The sequence below is a fragment of the Mobula hypostoma genome, chromosome 8 (genome assembly GCF_963921235.1).
Source record: "Mobula hypostoma chromosome 8, sMobHyp1.1, whole genome shotgun sequence".
NCBI lineage: Eukaryota > Metazoa > Chordata > Chondrichthyes > Myliobatiformes > Myliobatidae > Mobula > Mobula hypostoma.
The window spans coordinates 10678912-10704210 of NC_086104.1; the positions used below are offsets into that span (position 1 = coordinate 10678912).

The 25299-nt window shown below is 43.5% G+C and overlaps 1 protein-coding gene across 2 annotated transcripts in view; it reads right to left on the reverse strand.

The window, feature by feature from the left end:
* Positions 1–25299, reverse strand: part of vta1 (vesicle (multivesicular body) trafficking 1) — a 348619-nt gene that overhangs the window by 16855 nt on the left and 306465 nt on the right. The gene's annotated exons all lie outside the window — the stretch shown is intronic.

The following is a 25299-nucleotide window of genomic DNA, read 5'->3' on the forward strand; positions in this document are numbered from 1 at the left end:
TAACGAGATCCTGGAAGCGGTGCGTCTCCCACAAGTCGGTGGGAGTGTTTGGAGGGCTGGTCGCGGGACCAAGCCATAGACGCACAGGGTGGAAAGGAACGATTGGCGGGAACCTGGTGTGTGTCCGCCCTTGCCTGGGTGCCAGGTTCACTGTAGAGGAACGGAGGGGTCACAGTCGGTGACCTCAGAATACATTACAAAGGGCTCGCCCGAAAGCTGACTGCGAGGAATATCGAAGGTCTGTGTGGAAGCCGTTTTTGAATATTCATTCACTTTCTCTCCCTCTCTCTCACGGCAGTGATTACTGTGAACTGAACTGAACTCAATTGAACTGAACTTTGCGTCACTTTGAAACTGGTCATTTACCCCTAGACGACGATAGAGCTTGATTGATCCTATTATCCTAGTTTCTGTGTACATGTGTGTTTATCATTGCTGAACTGTTGTATTCATTATCCTTTTGATTAGAGTACTGTGTTGCTTATTTCTTTAATAAAACTTTCTTAGTTCCAGTAATCCAGACTCCAACTGAGTGATCCATTTCTGCTGGTTTGGCAACCTAGTTACGGGGTACGTAACAATGTCTATCTTTTCAGAAACTCTATTGTATTTCTAAATTTTCTTGCAAATGCCTGTAAGGAAATGAATCTCAAGGTGGTTGGTATATCATAACAAATAGGTATTTTTGATTATAAATTTATTTTGACTCTGGTATTTCCCTGCAATTGGCCCGTAGATCTCTGGGATTTTCCTATCCTTGTACTTGTCCAAATGTCTTTTGAACATTATAATTATATCCATCTAGCAGCTTGTTCCAATATACACACACCCTCTGTGTGGAAAAGCTTTCCCCTCAGATTCCCCTCATTCCCACCTTAAACCTACGTCTTCTACTTAGATTTCCTGGGAATATTGACTAACCATCTTATCTGTTTCCTTCAAGATGTTATACAGTTCCAAGAGGTCACACCTCAATTTCCTTTGCTCCAGGTGAAAAAGTCCCAGCTGCTCCTAATATCTCAAGCTCCCCAGTCCCAGCAGCATCTCTATGCAACTTTTAAATATTAAAGATCTAAAGATTAGCTTTATTTGTCACATGTGCATAAAAACATACAGTGAAATGCATCGTTTGTATGAACAACCTACACAGTCGGAGGATGTGCTAGGGACAGCCTGCAAGTGTCACCATTCTTCCAGCACGAACATGGCATGCCCACAACTTAATAACCGGTACACCTTTGGAATGTAGGAGGAAATCGAAGCACACGAAGGAAACCCCTGCGGTCACAAACTGCTTACAGTTATCAGTGGGAATTGAACCCAGATCGCCGGCACCGTATGTAAAGCATTGCACAGACTGTGATATTACTGCGCTGCTTCTGGCAGGAGCACTGGAGTACATAAAGATCTTGGAGTGTAAGTATATCATGTAATGCTGCATTACAAAGAAGGCATGTCATCTAAAACTTTAACGAATTTCTACAACTGCACAGTGGAGAGTACCCTGAGTGGTGCATTATATTCTAGTGTAGAAACACCAAAGCCCATGAATTGAACAGCCCACAAAAAGGAGCAATGGAGCACTATAGAACAGAATCAGGCTCTTCAGCCCATTTAGTCTGTGCCAAAGTATTATTCTGCCTAGTCCCATCAACCTATACCTGGACCATTCCTCTCTCCATATCCTTCCCATCCATGTACTTAACGAAAATATTGAAATCGAACCTGCATCCACCACGTTTTGCTGGCAGCTTGTTCCATACACTCACCACCTTCTGAGTGAAGTAGTTCTCCCTCAAGTTCCCCTTTCCCCATTAACCAGTGGTTTCTAGTTCTAGTCTCACCCACCCTCAGTGGGAAAAGCCAGCTTGCATCTACCCGATCCATACCCCTCAAAATTTTGAGTACCTCTATCAAATCTCCCCATTCTCCTACGCTCCAGGGAATAAAGACCTAACCTATTCAGCCTTTCCTTGTAACTCAGGTCCTGAAGTCCCGGCGATATTCTTGTAAATTTTATGGATATGTTGCAATATATCACGTTCCCTTATTTTATTACAATTTATATTACAAGACCATGTGGGTTTCCTCTGGGTGCTCTGGCTTCCTCCCACATTCCAAAGACGTACAACTAGGGTTAGTAAATTCTTTGCATGCTATGTTGGCACTGGAAGCTTGACTATCCATGCGGGCTGCTCAGCATAATCCTTGCTGATTTCATTTGATGCAAATGACACATTTCATTCTGTTTTCTAGTACATATGAGAAAATAGCTAATCTTTAATACTTTACTCCACAGGTTCTAAATCTTATTTATGCTATGGATCAATACCATTAAGCAAGGGGGTTCCTGGACCTCAGGTTTGAAACAACTGCTTTAGTCTCTGAGATCAACTTCCTCCTCATGCGATTAATCTCCAGACATGCATTATTCTTGCTTTCTTTGCACCCGAAAACCACTTCAAAGTTATTTCAAACACCTTTTAAAATCTTTGTTATTTAATTATACAGACTTTCCATCCTGTGCCAATTTTGCATACCTCCTCAGCAATAGACCTGGTAGGACTGCCTGTCAACTGCAAACACTTAAGTAGAATTAACCTTCACCTCTTTTCTTTTACTTTCCCCAGTCATGCAAAGGAAGAATCCTTCTCTTGAACTGTGTTTAAAATTTCCAAATGTTGTTTTGATACTGAGCCCTTTCATTTCTGGCAGGTATGCAGGATAAAATCCTGGACTTGGGCTTGGAAATATAATGAGCTATCAATTCCAGTAAGCAAGTTTATATCCTGAGAGTGAGGAACGAGTCGATGTTTGGCCGATTAAAGCATGGGGCCAGACTGAGAAGATCCGGATGCCGGGGCCGGAGGTGAGGGACTGGTCGGCATTCAGCTCGCTGCTCCTTGAGGTTTAGTTGTCTTTGTGCTGAACTGAGGCTGTGGCTGGCAACTAACGGGCTCCTGGACTGGCTTCAGTGATAAACTGGCTTCCTGGCTGTGCACTCACTTCAGCGAACTTTTCACTGTTATTTGTTTACTTTTTATTATTTGCAGAATTTGTTTTTTTTTTGCATATTGGTGTTTGACAGTATTTTTAATGGTTCTGTTGGGTTTCTTTGTTTTTGTTGTTGTATGTAAGAAGGGGGAACGTCGACTCAGAACATAAGCGGCCTGCATTGGGCATTTTCATGCCTTACAAGGCGCAGATTGGAAGTCTGTGTGGGGCGCCACCCTTCGCACAGACTAGAGCAATGTGTGATTAAGTGCCTTGCTCAAGGACACAAACACTTTGCCACAGCTGAGGCTCGAACTAGCGACCATCAGATCACTAGACGAACGTCTTAACCACTTGGCCACATGCCCAACACAAATTAAGAAGATGAATCTCAGTGTTGTATATAATATGCATACGTTGATAATAAATGTACTTTGAACTTTGGAAATACAGATTCATCCTTTCATTTATTGAGTACTCAAATAAAAATGAACCCAATGCTTTGAACTTCACACAAATTATTCCCCAGAAACACTACTTAAGTAAGCATTTCATTCTGGACCACGAGGAGCCTGACATGCACATCGTGGATCTCCTGAACGTGCCAAAGCATCACTGATGGGGAGAGTTAATGGAAGTGGACACCCCTTGGAAGCAGGCACTTCACTGGTCTAAGTTTAACGACATGCCCAAGAAACTAACAGCAGCTTGGTCTCATTTGGTGTTATATTCACTACACTGTCCTCCAGCACAGCATAGAAATAAGCCTCAAAGCATAGATTTTGGTCTGATGTATGTACTGATCTATCCCATTTTGCCTGGGCTAGGTTCGTATCATTCTTTTATGCCTCGCTTAACTAAATGCCTCTTAAACATACTGATTGCATTTGACTCACTTTCTCTGCAGTTGTTAACCCTTCTTCTGCATTATTATTGTTTTGCCTTGTTCAGTGCACTATGTGATGATCTGATCTGTATGAGCTGTATACAAGACAAGCTTTTCACTGTATCTCAGTACATGTGACAATAATAAACCAATTCCATCACTTCCTTTGGCAACCGCCCTCTGTTCATTGCCCTCAGATCACCTTGAAAACTACTTATAGAGTCATACAGCACTACATCACAGACCTTTGACTCATCCAGTCCATGTCAAACTATTATTCTGCATAAAGCCATCAACTTACATCTGGACGCTAGCCAACCCCCCCCCCCCCCGCCCCCAAACATCCATGTACCTATCCAAACTTCTCTTTAATGTTATAATCAAACCCGCATCCACCACTTCCGCTGGCAGCTCGTGTTCCACACTCATAAGTGAAGAAGTTCCTCTTAAATATTTCATCTTTCACCCTTAACCTATGACCTCTTGGTCCCTCACACTTTTGATTTTGACACCCTTCTACGGGGTGATCAATTGATATTTTTTCTGTGAATGCTGCTAATGTGATACTATGTACTTGTGATGCTGCTGCAAGTAAGCTTTTCACCTGTGCATACATGTAGTTGTGTCAAAGAAAAGTACAGCACAGAAGCAGGCCCTTTGGTCTAACTAGTCTGTGACAAACAATTTAAATTGCCTACTCGTATTGACCATCATGTAAATGACAATAATAATAAACTTGAAAGTCAGAAAAGACTCTGACTACCTACCTTCTTTGTGACTCTTATAATTTTATATTCCCCTCTCAGGTCACCCCGCAGCCTTCTTTGCTCCAGAGTCTCTCCAATCTCTTCCCATAACTAAAGTCTTCAAATCCAGGCAACATCCTGTAAACTGCTTTGTACACAATCACAGGCTTTCCTTGATCTGAATGGAACATCATGGAACATAGAACAGTACAACACAGATCAGGCCCTTTGACCCACAATGTTATGCTGGCATTTTAATCTACTCTGACATCAATCTAACTCTTTCCACCCTATAGCCCTCCATTTTTCTTTCATCTGCGTACCTATCTAAGAGCCTCGTAAATGTCCCAAATATATCTGTCTCTACCACCACCCCTGGCATGATGTTCTACGCACCCACCACTCCTTGTGTTAAAAAACCTACTGAACAAAATCACAACTTTCCCTTGATCTGAATGAAAGATCTTAGAACATAGGCTCTTCGGCCAATAATATACTGTAGAACATAGGCCCTATGGCTTATGATGTGATGACCTTTTAGCCTACTGTAAGTTCAATCTTCTCTCCCACATAACTCTCAATTATTCTTTGATCCATGTGCCTATCCAAGAGTCTCTTAAATACCACTAATGTATCTGCCTCCACCACCACCCTGGCAGAGAGTTCCATGTATCCACGAATTTCTGTGTAAAAAATTTACCTCTGACATGCCCTCAACATTTTCCTCCGATCACTTTAAAATTATGGAAGGTTTTTATACAAAATATATCCCCTCCCACTTCTCTGATTGCTGTTAATTTTAACTGGATTGGGGAGTATCAGATATAAGGAGAGGTTGGACAGCCGTGGATTGTTTTGTTGGGAACATCAGAGGCTGAGGGACAAACTGATAGAAATATTCGCAAAGATTGATTGACAAGATTTCTTTCTCTCACTCTCTCACTGGATGGAAATGTAAAATATTAGATGACACAGTTTTAATGTGAAAGAGGGAAAAGTTTACAGGAGATCTGCAGATGTTAATTAAGACAAAATGCTGGAGGAACTCAGCAGGTCAAGCAGCATCTACAGAGAGGAATAAACAATCAAATGTTTCAGATCAAGAGGCTTCGCCAAGGCAAGTTCCTTGGGTGCTTGGAACATGTTGCCAAGGGAAGTAGTGGAAATCGATTCAATAGCCATGTTTAAGTATCATTTAGACAATCACACGTATAAGCTGGGAATGAAGGGAGATAGCCTATGAGCAGGCAGATGGGAATAGTTTAACTTGTCATCACGGTCAGCACAGACCGAGCAGGCCGAAGATCTACAGAGTTAGGGTGAGGGTTTGTAAGTTGAGGGCATGCAATGTCGGCACTGGAAGCATGGTGATACTTGTAGGCTTCTCCAGCATATCCTTGAACTGTGTTGGTCATTAGTACAAATGACACATTTCACTGTATGTTTCGATGTACATGTGAGAAATAAAGCTAATCTTTAATCTCACAATGATAAATGGTTTTACGGGGAGAAGGCAAGAGAATGGAATTGAGGGACAAAATAATCAAATGCTGGAGCAGATTTGACGGGCTGAATGGCTTAAGTTTGCTCTATCTTATGGTCTTTCATAGACTGTTGTCTCGTGCACTACATCGTGGCAAAGACCACAGAATGGCCAGAAAGGAACTATCAGTAACAGGGAACCAGACGAGCTTACGTTAAGAACCGCAGACCGAGAACTTTGTAACAGTATCTATCATCAAGGATCTCCACCACCCAGGCCATCTTCTCACTGCTGCCAGCAGGAAGGAGGTACAGGGGTCTTAGGTCTCACACTACCAAGTTCAGGAAACCAGTTATTACCTTACAATCATCAGGTTCCTAAACCAGTGTGGATAACTTCACTCACCCAAACACCGAACTGATTCCACAACCTATGGACTCACTTTCAGGAACTCCACAACTGATGTTCTCAATATTATTCTGTATATTATATTATTATTTGCTTCTTTGTTTTGTAGTATTTACACAATGTCTTCTTTTGCACATTGGTTGCTTGACAGTCTTTGAGTGTAGATTTTCATTGATTCTATTGTATTTCTTTGTTCTACTATGAATATATACAGCACAATAACAGACCCTTCCAGTCAACAAGGCCGCACTGCCCAACTATACCCATGTTACCAATTAATCTATGAACCCATATGTCTTTGGAATATGGGAGGAAACAGGAGCAACCGGAAGAAACTCACACAATCACGGAGAGAATGTACAAACTCCTTACAGACACTGGGGGCGGGGGGGGGTGAAATTGAACCCCAGTCACTGGCAACACATCCAAAATGCTGGAGGAACTCAGCAGGCCAGGCAGCATCAATGGAAAAGAGTATAGTTGATGCTTTGAGCTGAGATCTTTCATCAGGACGCTGGCACTGTAATACTACACTACCGTGCTGCCCAAGAAAATGAATCTCAGGGTAGAGTATGGTGACTTTGATAATAAATTTACTTTGAACTTTGTAGAGCTTTAAAACCAATTGCTGGCAGGAGTGAGCAGGAGCAGAGAAGAGTTTGAAGGGTTGTGGGGGAAGGGGGATATTCTTTACAATAGTTGTTTTATGCTGCTACTTGGTGATTTGCCAAAGTACACATAATGGAGCCTATTGTAATAAATAACTGATATGAAACATTTAGGTGACTCAAACTTATTTGTTTCTTACAAATCACTGCAGTTCCTCCGTGGTCCAGAGAGCAGAAAATGACTTGAACAAGGAAGCATTCACGCAAGATACAGATGGTGCTGTAATGACAGCATTTGGCACATTGACCTTCATAAATCAAAGTATTGAGTACAAGAGTTGGGACGTTATATTGAAATTGTATCAAACACTGGTGAGGCCTCAAGTGGAGCCCTGCGTGCAAGTCTGGTCACCTACCTACAGGAAAGACTATCAATAAGATTGAAAGAGTACTGAGAAAATTGACAAGGATGTTGCTGGGAATTGAGGACTTAAGTCATAGGGAAAGGTTGACCAGGTCAGGACTTTAATCCCTGAAGTGTAGGGAAATGAGGGGAGACTTGACAGAAGTACACAAAATTATGAGAGGTATAGATGGGGTAAATACAAACAGGCTTTTTCCACTGAGGTTGAGTGAGACTAGAATTAGACTTCGTAGATTAAGGGCGAAAAGTGAAATGTAAGGGAACGTGAAGGGGAACTTCACTCAGAGGCTGATGAGAGTGTGGAATGAGCTACCAAAGGAAATAGCAAACCTGGGTTCAATTTGAACATTTAAGAGAAGCTTGGATAAGCACATGGATGGGAGGGGTATGGAAGTCTATGGTTCAAGGGCAGTTCAAAGGGGCTAGGCAGAACATACAGGCAGATTATGAAAGGTGTAAAAAGAGTACAGTTGTTGTCATGGGGACTTCAACTTACCCAATATAAACTGGGGCACTCTGAGTGGAAGAGACGAAAGGTCTCGGCCTGAAACGTCGACTGCACCTCTTCCTAGAGATGCTGCCTGGCCTGCTGCGTTCACCAGCAACTTTTATGTGTGTTGCCTGAGTGGAAGAGGTTTAGATGGGCCAGAATTTATTTGGTGCATCAAGGAGAGTTTCTTAATCAATATGTAGATAGTCCAAAAAGAGGAGAGGCTGTACTGGACCTGCTATTGGTTAATTAGGCCGGCCAGGTAACTGACCTTTCAGTGGGCGAGCAGTTAGAGAACAGTGACCACAACTCCTTAAGTTTTAACGCAAACAACAGGAATTCTGCAGATGCTGGAAATTCAAGCAACATACATCAAAGTTGCTGGTGAACGCAGCAGGCCAAGCAGCATCTATAGGAAGAGGCGCAGTCGACGTTTCAGGCCGAGACCCTTCGTCAGGACTAACTGAAGGAAGAGTGAGTAAGGGATTAAGTAGCTATAAGTTTTAAGTAGCTATAGATAAGGACCTTGCAGAACAGTATTGGTCATGCTCTCTTCTTTCTTCTCGCTGCAGCCATTAGGATGAATGTACAGGAGCCTCAGGACCATGTCACCAGGTTCTGGAACAGTTATTACCCCTCAGCCATCAGGCTCTTGAACCAGATAGGATAGCAGTCTTTCACTGTTTCTATCATGGTTATTGGATTTACTGAGTATGCCCACAAGAAAACAAACCTTATGGTTGTATATGGTGACATACATGCTCTTTGATTATAGACTTATTTTGTATTTTGAGTGATATGTACGTGAAATGAGCTGCCAGAGAAAGTGATTGAGGCTTTTAAAAGACAGTTGAATAGGGAAGATTTATCAGGATATGGGGCCTCCAGCACCCAGAGCATGCCCCTTTCTTACTGTTACCATCAGGTGAAAGGCACAGAGGCCTGAAGGCACACACTCAGCGATTCAGGAACGGCTTCTTCCCCTCTGCCATCCGATTCCTGAATGGACATTGAAATCTTTGGACACTACCTCACTTTTTTTTAATATACAGTATTTCTGTTTTTGCATTTTTTAAAAATCTATTCAACATACGTAATTGATTTTATAGGCATCCGTTAGTCCCGTGAGACCATGGATTTGCGCTGTGGAAGGTTTCCAGGGCGCAGGCCTGGGCAAGGTTGTATGGAAGACCGGCAGTTGCCCATGCTGCAAGTCTCCCCTCTCCACGCCACCGATGTTGTCCAAGGGAAGGGCACCAGGGCCGATACAGCTTGGCACTGGTGTTGTCGCAGAGCACTGTGTGGTTAAGTGCCTTGCTCAAGGACACAACACGCTGCGTCAGCTGAGGCTCAAACTAGCGACCTTCAGATCACTAGATCGACACCTTAACCACTTGGCCACGTGCCAACACAATTGATTTACTTGTGTATTTATTATTATTTTTTTTAAATTTTATTTATCATTTTTTTTCTCTGCTAGATTATGTATTGCATTGAACTGCTGCTGCTAAGTTAACAAATTTCATGTCACATGCCGGTGATAATAAACCTGATTCTGAGCATGGATGGGGAATCATGGTCAGCACGGACCAGTTGTGCTGAAGGGCTTGTTTCTATGCTGTATGAGTCTATGACTCTATTTGGTCTAATATCTCCTTTGGCTGAAGCCCATTTTTACTTTTAATACTCTGTCAATGCATTTACTATGCTGCAGGAATGCAAGCTCTGATGCTGTTGAACTTATTGCAGAACATAGTCACATAGTGAAGGAACTAGGTCTGAAGTGTTGTCAGATTATTCACCTCCATGGATGCTACCTGACCTGCTGAAGCATTTTGTTTGTGTTGCTCATGATTTCCACTATCTGCAGAATCTCTTAAAGTCATCGAGTCATAGTGCACTAAAGCACAGCAGTCCCTTTGGCCCATCTAGTCTGTGCCAAACTATTAATCTGCCTAGTCCTATAAACCTGCATGTGGACCCTTCCCATCCACATTCTTATCAAAAATTCTCCTAAATGTACAAATCGAACCTGCACCCACCACTTCTGCAGGCAGCTCGTAACACACTCTCACCAACCCTAGAGTGAACACGTTCCCCCTCATGTTCCCCTTAAACAGTTCACCTTTTACCCTATCTGTACTTTTCTGTGTGTATGTATTGCAGAAGGGTTGCATTTGTCCACTGGCTGCAAAATGCGACAGAGAGGGAGCCTTGAAGCAGATATTCAGAACTCAGTATCATGGTTCTACTTGTCAAGAAACCTTTATCTATTCACTGCAGTCGCTGCCAAAGCTTCCTTGAAGAAATGTAACTTCCTCCCTGGCTCCTGGGAATCTCTAACCCAAGATCGCTCAGAGTGGAACTGCATAAAGAAATGCATCATGGATACTGACTGTTTGGTTCAACTATGCTGATCACGTTGTCCACCCAGGCAGCTCCAATTTGTCTTCGTCCCATATCTCTCCAAGCTTTGCCCCTTCATGTACCTATCAAAGTGCTCCTTAAATGCCACAATCACTGTCTTTGGCAGCTCATTCCATATTCCATGTAGAATTGCACATTAGCATAGTGATTAGTATAATGCTGTGTGGGCATGTGGCCAAGTGGTTAAGGCATTGGACTAGCGACCTGAAGGTCGTGAGTTCGAGCCCCAGCCGAGGCAGTATGTTGTGTCCTTGAGCAAGACAGTTAATCCCACATTGCTCTGTGACGACACTGGTGCCAAGCTGTATGGGTCCTAATGCCCTTCCCTTGGACAACATTGGTGTCGTGGAGAGGGGAGACTTGCAGCATGGGCAACTGCTGGTCTTCCATACAACCTTGCCCAGGCCTGCGCCCTGGAGACTGAAGACTTCCCAGGCGTAGATCCATGGTCTTGCAAGACTAATGGATGCCTTTAGTATAATGCTATGACAGAGACAGCAATTGCTGCCTGGAAGGAGTTGTACGTTCTCTCCGTGACTGGGAGGGTTTGCTCTGGGTGCTCCAATTTCCACTGGCATTCCAAAGACATATTGGTTCATAGGTTAATTGTTCACATGGGTGTAATTGGGCAGTGCAGGCTCATTGGGCCAGAGGGGTTTGTTACCATGCTGCATCTCTAAATAATGCACAAATCCACACCAGCTTCTGCACACCTCCATTTCCAAATGGTCTACATCTTCCAGATCATTTCTAATCTATTCTGTCATGCCCCGTTCGGATTTTGTATGTTTCTTTCAAACTCTAAAGAGAGCCATCAAATCATAAAGAAATACAGCATGGATACAGGCCCCTCAGCCCAACCAGTTTATGTCAAACACGGTGCCCACCCAGCTAGTCTCAATTTCCTGTTTTCGGCCCAAATCCTGCCAAGCCGCACACCTTCACTTACCTGTCCAAGTACTTCATACCTGCCCCAACCATTTTTCTGGCAGCTCGTTCCATATACTCATCCCCTTCTGTGTGAAAAAGTTGCCCCTCAGGACCCTTTAAAACCTTTTCCCTCTCATCCGAAATCTATGCCTTCCAGTTTTGGACTCTGAGGAAAAGACTGTCACCATTCACCTTACTTATGCCTCTCATCATTTTAAGGATTTAGATATAGAGACACTGTCACATAGTACGGAAGCAAGCCCTTCGGCCCACTTTGCGCCTGCCACTCCTACTAAACTACAGTCATCATCATTATTATGTGCCATGTCGTATGACGTGGGTGATCACGGTCTTTCCATGACCATGATTGGTCTTGGCAAATTTTTTTTTTAAAGAAATGGTTTGCCATTGCCATCATTTGGGCAGTATCTTTACAAGATGGGTGACCCCAGCCATTATCAATGTCTTCAGAGGTTGTCTGCCTGGCCTCAGTGGTCACATAACCAGGACTTGTGATTTGCAGGAGCTGCTCATACGACCATCCACCACCAGATCCTATGGCTTCATGTGACCCTGACTGGGGGAGGGGTGGGCTAATCAGGTGCTGTATCTTGCCCAAGGGTGACCTGCAGGCTAGCGGAGGGAAGGAGCGTCTTTCACCTCCTGTGGAGACGTATCTCCACTATGCCCTCCGTATCACACTACTTTTAACCTTCATTTCTGCTTCACCCAGCTGGGTCAGTATCCTCATTACATTTCACTGTCCATACCCAGCTCTCAGCTAGTTACCATTCCTGATAAGTTGCCGTACCCTCTGACCACCCCTACTCCCAGTTCACCCCACATGGTTCACCGTCACCCTTGCAGGTCTGCATGAGCTCCAAGTTGCCGTATCCCTTTTAGATCTTCTGTAAGGACTAAGGCATCATAAGACCATAAAACATAGGAGCAGAATGAGTCTGCTCGGCCATTCAGTCATGCCCAATCCTTTTTTTCTTTCTCCTCAACCCCATTTCCTGGCCTTCTCCCCGTAACCTTTGATGCCATCTCCAATCAAGAACCTATTAATCTCTGCCTTAAATACAGGGGCGTATCTATGGAAAATAGCACCTACGGCAAGCACTGAAATTGCGCCCCTGTCCAAACATCTGACACCCATCTTTTGGATAACTTTACCATAATATCAGCTGAAAAATACAAGTCAAACTCGTTAATCTTTTAATTAACAAATTATGGCACTACATGAAAATTATAACTGCACCTTCCTTGCTTTCACTGATGCAAATTGGTCTATGATGTGATCAAAGTCAGTTTTTTCAGTTTCTTCTCTTTCTACACTCAGCAGAGCAAAATCACAGAGTCTGCCTTGACCCATGGAGGCTCTCAAATATGAAAAGTACTAGTTTTAACCTGCTGAATGATCTCTCACAGCTGGTGATGGAAACTGTGATGGTTAGCATTATCTGAATAGCAATGCGAACATTGGGGATGACACTCTCATCTCCATACTGAACAATAAATTCAAGAAGCTCTTCGGATCTTGATATTTTCATGTTGACCCACCTTGATAGCAACATTCTGCAATCCAAAATTTCTTCATATAGCTGCTGTCCATCAACATCAGAGCTGTACAATTCACTCAAATTTTCGCACTGCTTTAGGTCATTACTGTCGGTGCCATAACACAGTCCCTCGACATCAAGAAGGAACCCAAACTTGGCGTCAGTATCGTGCAAACGAGCGAACCTTTTGTCCATTTCTCTGTGAAGACGGTCGGGTGTTCCCTTCATGACTCTTTCCATTTCCTCCTTAGCTGTTAATCCAGCATCTCTCAAGTTCTCATCAGCCATTTGTTTCTTTTGGCTCCGACGTCTTTCAACTTCAATATTCCATTCTTGACAGAGACCGACTCCTTCTTCGAGTGACTCACTGACCAACACCTCTCTTTCATCATAAAAATGATTTCGGAGGGCTTTCAAATCCAGGGCAACATCGAGGAAGTTCAGGCTAGGATCCTGCAGCCTCTTTTGAATCTGGTCAATGCGACTGAGTACCTTGTTCCAAAATCCTAGCAAAATCAGAAAATCATAACTCAACATGTGCTTGTACAGCTGCCTTGTGTCACTTCTTGTTTCACTGGTCTTGTTTTCATTGTCTATCGTGTCCTGGAGAACTTGAAGTATCTCCTCAAGGTACTTCTTGACAGGCTTCACTGCTTCTGTCCTTGCATTCCACCTGGTTTTGGACTCCGACTTAACAACCACAGGCACGGCATTTTTGAGTTTTTCCCAGCGCTGTGTTGAACAAGAGAAAAACACATAGAGAGCTTCGATGGTTCCAAAAAACGTGACCATCATTGTATCCTGCTTGGCTGCATGTACACCCACCAAGTTGAGTGAGTGATTGTTGCAAATCACAAACACTGCCAGGTTGTTTTTCTCACTTATTCTTTGATGAACACCACTTCTGTGTCCAGCCATCACAGCAGCGTTGTCATAGTACTGTGACCGACAATCTTGTAGCTCCATTTCGTCCTTCTCTAGCTGTTTTAAGATGTCTTCAACCAAGCTCTCAGCATCCTTTTGGCTTATCTGGATAAAACCAAGGAAGGACTCTCTAACGTGGACTGCTTTCCTCTCAAAATCAACTTCCACATACCTCACTACTTCTGACATCTGCTCACGGTGTGCCTGATCAGGAGTTGAGTCGAACATGAGACCATAGTACTTGGCTTTACGAATGCTTCTCAGTAAACTCTGGTGAACAGTGAATGCCATCACGTGGATGAATTCGTTCTGGACACCCGATTAAAGGCAGGACGTGGATCCAGGATGACTTTCCAAATGAGTGAGGTGTTCTTTTATGACAGGGTCAAAGATGGCCAGTAGTTTCAGTAAGCAAAGGAAATTTCCCACAATGGAGTCATTGTCTAGCTGAAGTGACTCCCTGTGTCCTCGCAAAGCCAGGTTCTGAGTCGCAAGGAGTTTTATGCAGTGAAGGATTCTCGTCAAGATATCACGCCACTTCTGCTATTCCTTCTCGATCTGTGATTGAAATACCGCGTCAATAACTCTGTTTCCAGCTAAATTCCTTTCCATTTCTTTCCACTGTGTGAAGCATTCCCGATGATTCTTGGCATCTTCATGAACACTAATCCTTTCAGATACTTTCCACTGGTCGGATCCACTTTCCTGCTCCAATGAGGATTGATGGTCTGACTGGGAATAGAGAAGACAACAGATACAAAATGCAAACTTTTTAGAAGGGGAGTAGACCAGCCATGAGCGAATCACTTCCTCAACATGACCATTTCCCAATTTCCTTTTGAACCAAGTTTTGTTCATTGAGCAGTTATTTGTTGGTGGGAAAGACCCCTCACTGTTCTGGAAATACTTCAAACCCAGCTTTATTATTTCTGTTCTCAATGCATCAGGCAGAATTGCTTTTCCAGTATCCTTGTCAAACTTCAGAAGTCCAATGTCATGCTGTTCAATCACTTCTGGGATGACAGTTCGAGGCTCTTTGACACCATCCAGTTCACTAGGTTCAGTGTCGTCAGGTTCAATCTCATCAGGTAAAATCTCGTCAATAAACTCAACATCACCACCACCACCATCGTCTTCCCCTCCTGTCATGTCCACGTTCTCTGTGGCAGCCTCACTCTTAGTCCCGTCATACTCAGATTTATCTGACTTGACTTCCTCCTCGGCTTGTGACGCATTGTACTTGATCCACCTTCGGATTCTAACAAACTTGTAGCAGGTGCAGGCGACTCCATGGAACTACTTGTTCCAGACTTTTCAAAGAAGGGCATGAAGAACATGCTCGACTTCTTGGCTTCCTCTGCCTCCAACTTTCATCTCTTCTGTCCTTCAGCTCCACTTTCCTTCTTCTTCGTGAAGAAACGTTTCATGGTCTTCTTACACCATGCTCTGAATTAAGGCCATCCTAGTGCTTCTCACCCACGATAATCAAAGACAGATCATACATCTGAAGAAAATTCTTTTTTTCACTATCTGAGGATGGCTTGTCTGACTTTAATAGAAACTGCTCAGTGGCGCCCAGGGCACGTGCCAAACCTGCCATACCTTAGAAACGCCACTGCTTAAATACACCCAATGACCTGGCCTTCACAGCTGCGCGTGGCAACAAATTCTACAAATTCACCACCCTTTGGCTAAGGAAATTTCTCCGCATCTCTGTTTCGAATGGGTGCCCCTCTATCCTGAGGCTGTGCCCTCTTGTCCTAGATTCTCCCACCCTGGAAAACATCTTTTCCACATCAAGTCTGTCTAGGCCTTTCAACATTCGAAAGGTTTCAATGAGATCCCCCTGCATCCTTTTAAATTCCAGCGAGCACAGACCCAGAGCTATCTAAGGTTCCTCGAATGATAACCCTTTCATTCCTGGAATCATCCTTGTGAATCTCCTCTGGATCCTCTCCAATGCCAGCACATCTCTTCTAAGATGAGGAGCCCAAAACTGTACACAATATTCAAGGTGAGGCCTCACCAGTGCCTTAGAACAGGGGTCCCCAACCTTTTTTGCACCGCGGACTGATCTGATATTGATAATATTCTGGCGGACCGGCTGACCCGGGGGGGGGGCGGGGGGGGGTGTTCAAGTAGGGTTAAACTCACCTCAACGTGTCTTTTACAGTTAGGGTCGCCAACTTTCTCAGTCCCCAAAAAAGGGACAAAAGTAGCAGTCAAATCCCGGAAACAACAGGAATTCTGCAGATGCTGGAAATTCAAGCAACATACATCAAAGTTGCTGGTGAACGCAGCAGGCCAAGCAGCATCTCTAGGAAGAGGTGCAGTCGACGTTTCAGGCCGAGACCCTTCGTCAGGACTAACTGAAGGAAGAGTGAGTAAAGGATTTGAAAGTTGGAGGGGGAGGGGGAGATCCAAAATAATAGGAGAAGACAGGAAGGGGAGAGATAGAGCTGAGAGCTGGACAGGTGATAGGCAAAAGGGGATACGAGAGGATCATGGGACAGGAGGTCCGGGAAGAAAGACAAGGGGCGGGGGGTGACCCAGAGGATGGGCGAGAGGTATATTCAGAGAGACCGAGGGAGAAAAAGGAGAGTGAGAGAAAGAATGTGTGCATAAAAATGAGTAACAGATGGGGTACGAGGGGGAGGTGGGGCATTAGCGGAAGTTAGAGAAGTCGATGTTCATGCCATCAGGTTGGAGGCTACCCAGACGGAATATAAGGTGTTGTTCCTCCAACCTGAGTGTGGCTTCATCTTTACAGTAGAGGAGGCCGTGGATAGACATGTCAGAATGGGAATGGGATGTGGAATTAAAATGTGTGGCCACTGGGAGATCCTGCTTTCTCTGGCGGACACAGCGTAGATGTTCAGCAAAGCGGTCTCCCAGACTGCGTCGGGTCTCGCCAATATATAAAAGGCCACATCGGGAGCACCGGACGCAGTATATCACTCCAGTCGACTCACAGGTGAAGTATCGCCTCACCTGGAAGGACTGTTTGGGGCCCTGAATGGTGGTAAGGGAGGAAGTGTAAGGGCATGTGTAGCACTTGTTCCGCTTACACGGATAAGTGCCAGGAGGGAGATCAGTGGGGAGGGATGGGGGGGAGGGAAAGATGTGCTTAGTGGTGGGATCCCGTTGGAGGTGGCGGAAGTTACGGAGAATAATATGTTGGACCCGGAGGCTGGTGGGGTGGTAGGTGAGGACCAGGGGAACCCTATTCCTAGTGGGGTGGTGGGAGGATGGAGTGAGAGCAGATGTACGTGAAATGGGGGAGATGCGTTTAAGAGCTACATTTAAGAGTCAAATCCCGGGACACTTTACCCCAGGAAATATTACAATGACTATGAAGTCTTGCGCGGTCACCTGCGTGCGCATGTGATGAGCGCATGCATGTACGTGCCGATTTTTCCCCACAAATCGGTTTCGCCTTCATCTTCCCGACTATACTGTACATACATTATTTCTACCTTATATAGGCTGTGTATTTATCAAATCATTCCTGCTTTTACTATCTGTTTCTGTTATTTATTTTCGGTTTTATGTGTTATTTGGTATGATTTGTTAGTTTATTTTTTGGGTCTGGGAATGCTCAAAAATTTTTCCCATATAAATTAATGGTAATTGCTTCTTCGCTTCGCGCCGTTTCGGCATGAAAGGTTTCATAGGAACGCTCTACCTTAGTGGGGGGAATACGGGACAAGGGCAGTCCCGTATGGGACAAACCAATTCAACTCAATATACGGGATGTCGCGGCAAATACGGGACAGTTGGCAACCCTATGTTCAAGTTCAACAGTGCGTGACAGGGAACGAGGGAAAGGTGCAGCTGACTCGTATCATTTCCTCACGGCCTGGTAGCACATGCTTTCCGGCCCGGTGGTTGGGGACCGCTGCCTTAGAAAGCCTCAGCACCACATCCCTGCTCTCGTATTCTAGACTTCTCACAATGAACGCTAACATTGCATTTGCCTCCTCACCACTGACTCAACCTGCAAGTTAAGGTGTTCTGCACAAGGACTCCCAAGTCCCTTTGCATCTCAGATTTTTGGATTTTCTCCCCATTTCGAAAATAGTCTGCACATTTATTTCTACTACCACCATGCATTTTCCAACATTATATTTCATTTGCACTTTATTGCCCATTCTCCTAATCTGTCATAGTCCTTCTGCATCCTACCTGTTTCTTCAACACTACCTGACCCTCCATCAATCTTCGACATCACCTCTCATTCAATATTAAAGATTGATTTGTTTTGAGTACATTGAAACAGTGGAATGAATGGTTTGCATTAACAATCAACACATCTGAGGTTGTGCAGGTGGTAGCCTACAAGTGACACCACACATTGCCAATGTGGCACGCCCACAATTCTATATTCCAAGGAATAAGGAGCCTAGCCCATGCAACCTCTCCCAGCAACTCAAACCTCCTAGTCTTGGCAACATCTTCGTAAATCATCTCTGTATTCTTTCCCGCATAACCACATCTTTTCTATAATTAGGACAAAATTTCCCAATGTATATACTAACCTCAACACAATCTACAATCTACAGATTCATTGTCAAGGACTCTTTCTAGCTCATGTTCTTAGTATTATTTTCTATTGACACAATTTGTCTTCAATAAGACATGGGACAGGATTAGCCCATTCGGTTCATCGCATCTGCTCTATCATTTGATCAGAGCTGAGTCATTTCCCTCTCAACCTCATTCTCCTACATCCTCCCCATAAACTTTGATGTCCTTACTAATTAAGAATTTATCAACCACCACCTTAAATACACCCAGTGACCTAGCCTCCAAAGCCACCAGTGGCAATGAATACCACTACACTCTGGCTAAAGAAATTCCTCAACTTTGTTCTAGAGGGACGAACTTGTCTACTGAGGCTGTGCTCTTTGGTCCTGGACTCTCCCACTACTGGAAAAGTCCTCTCAACGTCCACTAGGTTTTTCAATATTCAATAAGTTTCAGTGTACCCCCGTCAATAAATACTTAGGGGAGCTAATCCAGTTGGCCATTCATCCCTGGGAAGTGTTAAGTGTTGTCAGAGCTGTACTCGTCTTTCACACCCCTATTCTGTGCATGGTAGAAAGGTGAAATGGCTTTAGCTGCAAAGAACAATGAGTCATTTCACCTGATAACATGCAGCCTCTTGACTTGCTCTTGTAGCCACAATGTGTGGCAAATCAGTGGACAGGGTAAGTCCAGAAATAATTTAAATATAAAAGCATACAGGTCAGGATAATCCTCATTCAGAACCAGCTGTATTTGTGTTGCTTTTTGTTCTTTTCCATAAGACTAGAACTAGAGTCATGGGTTAAGAATGAAAGGTGAAGTGCTTAAGGGGAATATGAGGGGAGACTTCTTCACTCAGAGGGTGGCAACAGTGTGGAAGTGGTGGGCATGGGTTCGATTCCAATGCTTAAAAGAGAAGTTTGGATGGGAGGGGCATTGAAGGATATGGTCCTGGTGCAGGTCAATGGAATTAAGCAGATTAATAGTTTAGCATGGACTAGATGGGCTGAAGGGCCTGTTTCTGTACTGTAGTGTTCTATGACTCTATGACACTAAAAAGATGAAGCTTTCAGATAGCTTTCTGCAAAATTTCACACTTCCACTGGTGACGAGCTACTTGTTAGAATGTTTGGCTGTAATTAAGGAACAGAAACCAGAAACTTTCTGATTGACTGTGGTCAGTGGAAGACTGGCTTTGCCAATCTGAATGAATGAGTCTACTTCAACAGAGGGCTGGAGGGTGGTACAGAGGGAGAGGGAAATGAACCAAACACATTTTCTCTTGTATGACGCCTGGCAAAATCATTTTTTCGTAAACTTCTATTTCTGGATTCCACAAAGGGATATTAAAATAACACTGAATAACCCTTTGTTCATAATCTACGCTTATCATTCGCTGTCTGGCTAGTGGGAAGAACAGCTGTACCCTCAGATTACTGAACAATGTGACGTTGAACTTCACAACTTAATGGTTTCTTCACAACTCGACGGTTGGGGCAACACTGGCCAATACTTCAGCTGTAGAAAATGAGAACCCAAGTATTCTTGAAAGGTTGACATTCTCCTGCCTGCAGGGCAAGTTTACTGCAACCAATCTACACTCTGGAGTGGGACGGGTTGCAGACCAGTAGATCTCGAAAGGCACGACTGTCATATGGAATACTGAAAACAGGGGAATTTTCTCATATAGAGAAATAGTTTCAAAAAACACTAGTATTACAGGGTACCAACAACTGCCATTCTATCAAAAACACAAGAAACTCATCAGATGCTGCAAATCTTGAGCAACACACACAAAATGCTGGACGAATTCCCAGGTCAGGCAGCATCTATGGAGGGGAATAAACAGGCGAGTGCCAATGAAGGGTCTCAGCCCAAAACATCAATTGTTTTTTTAATTTCCATATATCTTGCCTGACCTGCTGAGTTACCTGTCCAGTAGTCTCTTAAATTTCACTAGTTCCTTCAGCAATTTGTGTGTGTAGCTCAGGAATAATTGTTGATGTTTCAGGCCGAGACCTTTCATCAGATCAAGACTCTTCATCAGAGGGATTGCCATCATGTTGGAGGGACACTCAGTGGAGGCACAAACCAAGGGACTTCTGCTTTTCATTTGGGATAAGAGAACCTTAAGCACAATTTTGAAACAACAGACATAAAATGCTGGAGGAACTCAGCAAGTCAGGCATCAATGGAGGGGAATAAACAGTTGGCATTTCAGGCCAAGTACATCAGGACTAGAAAGGAAGGGGGCAGAAGCCAAAATAAGGTGGTGTGGGGCAAGTGGCAGGAGTAAAGCTGACAGGTGATAGGTGAGAGCAGATGAGGAGGAAAGTGAGTGGGTGGGTGGGGAGGGGGTGTAGGAGCAAACTGCAAGATCACACAGAGATGGTGTTCAAAATAACGGGCAATTTACTAAAAACTGGTGCACCCCAGGAGACCAGCTAAAGCTGATCTACCTGAGCACGAATTTGGTACACCTTTTTAAATTCTTGGTTGATGAGGTTACCAGTAAAACTACATTTTGATAATGTAATGGTGGTGACAGAAAGACTTCATTAAGTGCAGACTGATTATAGAATAAAATTATTATCCACAGGTCCAACAGTAAATCCTATTTTCTCTTACAACAATGGATGCACAATTAGTAAAGTTTCTGAAACTTGGCTGTCATCGTTGTTACATTGGAAAAATCAGGTCGACACTGGATCTCAAGAGAGAGAATTTGTAGAATCTCTGCGAGATGGCTTTTTAGAACAGCTTGTTGCTGAGCCCACTAGGGGATCGGCTGTACTGGATTGGGTATTGTGTAATGAACCGGAGGTGATTGGAGAGATTGAGGTGAAGGAACCCTTAGGAGACAGTGATCATAACATGATTGAGTTCACTGTGAAATTAGAAAAAGAGAAGCCGAAATCTGATGTGTCGGTGTTTCAGTGGAGTAAAGGAAACTACAGTGGCATGAGAGGGGAACTGGCCAAAGTTGACTGGAAAGAGACACTGGCGGGAAAGACGGCAGAGCAGCAGTGGCTGGAGTTTATGCGAGAAATGAGGAATGTGCAAGACAGGTATATTCCAAAAAAGAAGAAATTTTCGAGTGGAAAAAGGATGCAACCGTGGTTGACAAGAGAAGTCAAAGCCAAAGTTAAAGCTAAGGAGAGGGCATACAAGGAAGCAAAAATTAGTGGGAAGACAGAGGATTGGGAAGTCTTTAAAACCTTACAAAAGGAAACCAAGAAGGTCATTAAGAGAGAAAAGATTAACTATGAAAGGAAACTAGCAAATAATATCTTAGAGGATACTAAAAGCTTTTTCAAGTATATAAAGAGTAAAAGACAGGTGAGAGTAGATATAGGACCGATAGAAAATGATACTGGAGAAATTGTAATGGGAGATGAGGAGATGGCAGAGGAACTGAACAAGTATTTTGCATCAGTCTTCACTGAGGAAGACAGCAGGATACCAGACACTCAAGGGTGGCAGGGAAGAGAAGTGTGCGCAGTCACAATTACGACAGAGAAAGTACTCAGGAAGCCGAACAGGCTAAAGGTCGATAAATCTCCTGGACCAGATGGAATGCACCCTTGTGTTCTGAAGGAAGTAGCTGTGGAGATTGCGGAGGCATTAGCGATGATCTTTCAAAAGTCGATAGATTCTGGCATGGTTCCGGAGGACTGGAAGATTGCAGATGTCACTCCGCTATTTAAGAAGGGGGCAAGGAAGCAAGAAGTAAATTATAGACTTGTTAGCTTGACGTCGGTGGTTGGGAAGTTGTTGGAGTCGATTGTCAAGGATGAGGTTACAGAGTACCTGGAGGCATATGACAAGATAGGCAGAACTCAGCATGGATTCCTTAAAGGAAAATCCTGCCTGACAAACCTATTACAATTTTTTGAGGAAATTACCAGTAGGCTAGACAAGGGAGATGCAGTGGATGTTGTATATTTGGATTTTCAGAAGGCCTTTGACAAGGTGCCACACATGAGGCTGCTTAACAAGATAAGAGCCCATGGAATTATAGGAAAGTTACATACGTGGATAGAGCGTTGGCTGATTGGCAGGAAACAGAGAGTGGGAATAAAGGGATCCTATTCTGGTTGGCTGCCGGTTACCAGTGGTGTTCCACAGGGATCAGTGTTGGGGCCGCTTCTTTTTACATTGTACATCAACGATTTGGATTACGGAATAGAGGGCTTTGTGGCTAAGTTTGCTGATGATACGAAGATAGGTGGAGGGGCCGGTAGTGCTGAGGAAACGGAGAGTCTGCAGAGAGACTTGGATAGATAGGAAGAATGGGCAGAGAAGTGGCAAATGAAGTACAATGTTGGAAAGTGTATGGTTATGCACTTTGGCAGAAAAAATAAACGGGCAGACTATTATTTAAATGGGGAAAGAATTCAAAGTTCTGAGATGCAACGGGACTTGGGAGTCCTCGTACAGGATTCCCTTAAAGTTAACCTCCAGGTTGAGTCGGTAGTGAAGAAGGCGAATGCAATGTTGGCATTCATTTCTAGAGGAATAGAGTATAGGAGCAGGGATGTGATGTTGAGGCTCTATAAGGCGCTGGTGAGACCTCACTTGGAGTACTGTGGGCAGTTTTGGTCTCCTTATTTAAGAAAGGATGTGCTGACGTTGGAGAGGGTACAGAGAAGATTCACTAGAATGATTCCGGGAATGAGAGAGTTAACATATGAGGAACGTTTGTCCGCTCTTGGACTGTATTCCTTGGAGTTTAGAAGAATGAGGGGAGACCTCATAGAAACATTTCGAATGTTAAAAGGTATGGACAGAGTGGATGTGGCAAAGTTGTTTCCCATGATGGGGGAGTCTAGTACGAGAGGGCATGACTTCAGGATTGAAGGGTACCCTTTCAGAACAGAAATGCGAAAAAATTTTTTTACTCAGAGGGTGGTGAATCTATGGAATTTGTTGCCACGGGCGGCAGTGGAGGCCAAGTCATTGGGTGTCTTTAAGGCAGAGACTGATAGGTATCTGAGTAGCCAGGGCATCAAAGGTTATGGTGAGAAGGCGGGGCAGGGGGGACTTCCGGTAGCGCTCATGGAGTGAAGTCGCGTTCTTGACTCGCTCCATTACCTCTGAGTTTTTCTTCTTATGATCAGCTATATGTTAATTAACCATTAAGGCATCAACTTTTACAATACTTTGAAACAAATTGGGCTCTTTGATAATCGGATGCGTTTAAGGTATGCTATGTCTAAGAATGGAAAAAACGGGAAGGACGGCAAACCTCCGGTTAGACCGAAAGACTTCCCTCCGACTGAACTACCGGTGACTTTGAAAGCTATATCGGAGCTAATTCGGGAGGAAATTTCAACTAGTTTCCAGAAAATTGCCGATTCAATTGAGAAGATACAAATATCTATCACGGAACATCGGTTGGCTATATCTGATCTTCAAAAATCCATGCAACAAAGTGAGCTTAAGATGGAGAAAATCGAAGAAACAATTAATGTAATGAAGAAGAAACTCGACTTTCTGACCTTTAAAAACTCTGACTTAGAATCCAGAATGCGACAGCAGAATCTTTGAATGATTGGGGTGCGTGAAGCTGTTGAATCCGATAACCCTATGAAGTATTTTTCTCAACTTTTAAAAGATGCATTTCCTACTGTATTTCCTGACCAACCACCGTTATTGGATCGTGTTCATAGAGTTCCATTATACTCGCCTAGGTCAGATAAACCTAGACATATCATTTTACGTTTTCATTACTTTCAAGACAAGGAGAAACTGTTTCGTTTCGTTCGATCTAAGGGTTACATTGATTTTCTGGATCTTAAATTCCGATTCGTGGAGGATTTCAGTAAACCAATTCAGGATCAGCGGGTTCGTTACAGATCTGTGATGTTGGAACTCTACAAGATGGATTTAAAACCAGCGCTGCTTTACCCAGCACGTCTAAGGATTCGCACGTTGGATGGAGCCCTCCATTTTTTTGAATCTCCATCGGATGCCCAGAGTTATCTGGATCAATTTTCACCTTCAACATCTTAATCGTAATTTTTAACTATCTCCGTTGATCGGAGGTTGTGAATTTGTCAGTCTTAATTTTTTTTGCCCTATTTGGGCAGAAAAGTTTATTTTTGATTATTTAATATGGTTGCTAAACTTTCTTTTTAATTGCGTCATTTCTTTCTTTTTCCCAGGGGATTCTGGGTGGTTATTTCCTCATCGTCATTTTACGTATTTCCTTTATGGCCTTAAATTTTGTAGTTTTTTTAAAATCTATTTTGTTTTGTAGGTTTTTGTAACTAGTTTATGTTAATAATCTTTTTTTTTGGTTTTGTTTACTCATGGGTCTGGGGTTTATTGCAGTTTTTAAAAAATATTTTCTGGCTTTTATTCTGTTATGTGTTTATTTTAATTGAGTTACCTTTTTTTCTATTCTTTTACTGATCTTTTTTATATTTACACTTCTTTTAGGGAGCGTATACCGCAAGTCATGGGGGTAGTTTTAGTGCTTGCTTCTTTCGGGCTGGTCTGCGTTAGATTTAGCCTTGGGGCCATGGGGTGGGGTGGTGGGAGGGGCTTCACGTTTTAGTTTCTTTCTTCTTGGGCTATGTACATTATTGAAGTATTGGTTGCGTTCTTCTTCCCGGTATCTCTTGTATGTTCTGTTCCCTTTCCGGGTTCGTGGGTCGAGCCTATCGTCAATCCTCCTTGTTGCGGGTTGACTTTAGGGTTTATGGAGTCTATTATTAATTTTGTCTCCTGGAATACTAATGGTCTTAATCATCCTATTAAAAGGAAAAAAGTTTTTAAAGTGTTCCGGAGACTTAAAGCACAAATTTTATTTTTACAAAAGACCCATGTGCAGAGGGGGGACAGACTACGTTTTTTTAAATTCTGGAAGGGACAACAGTTTCATT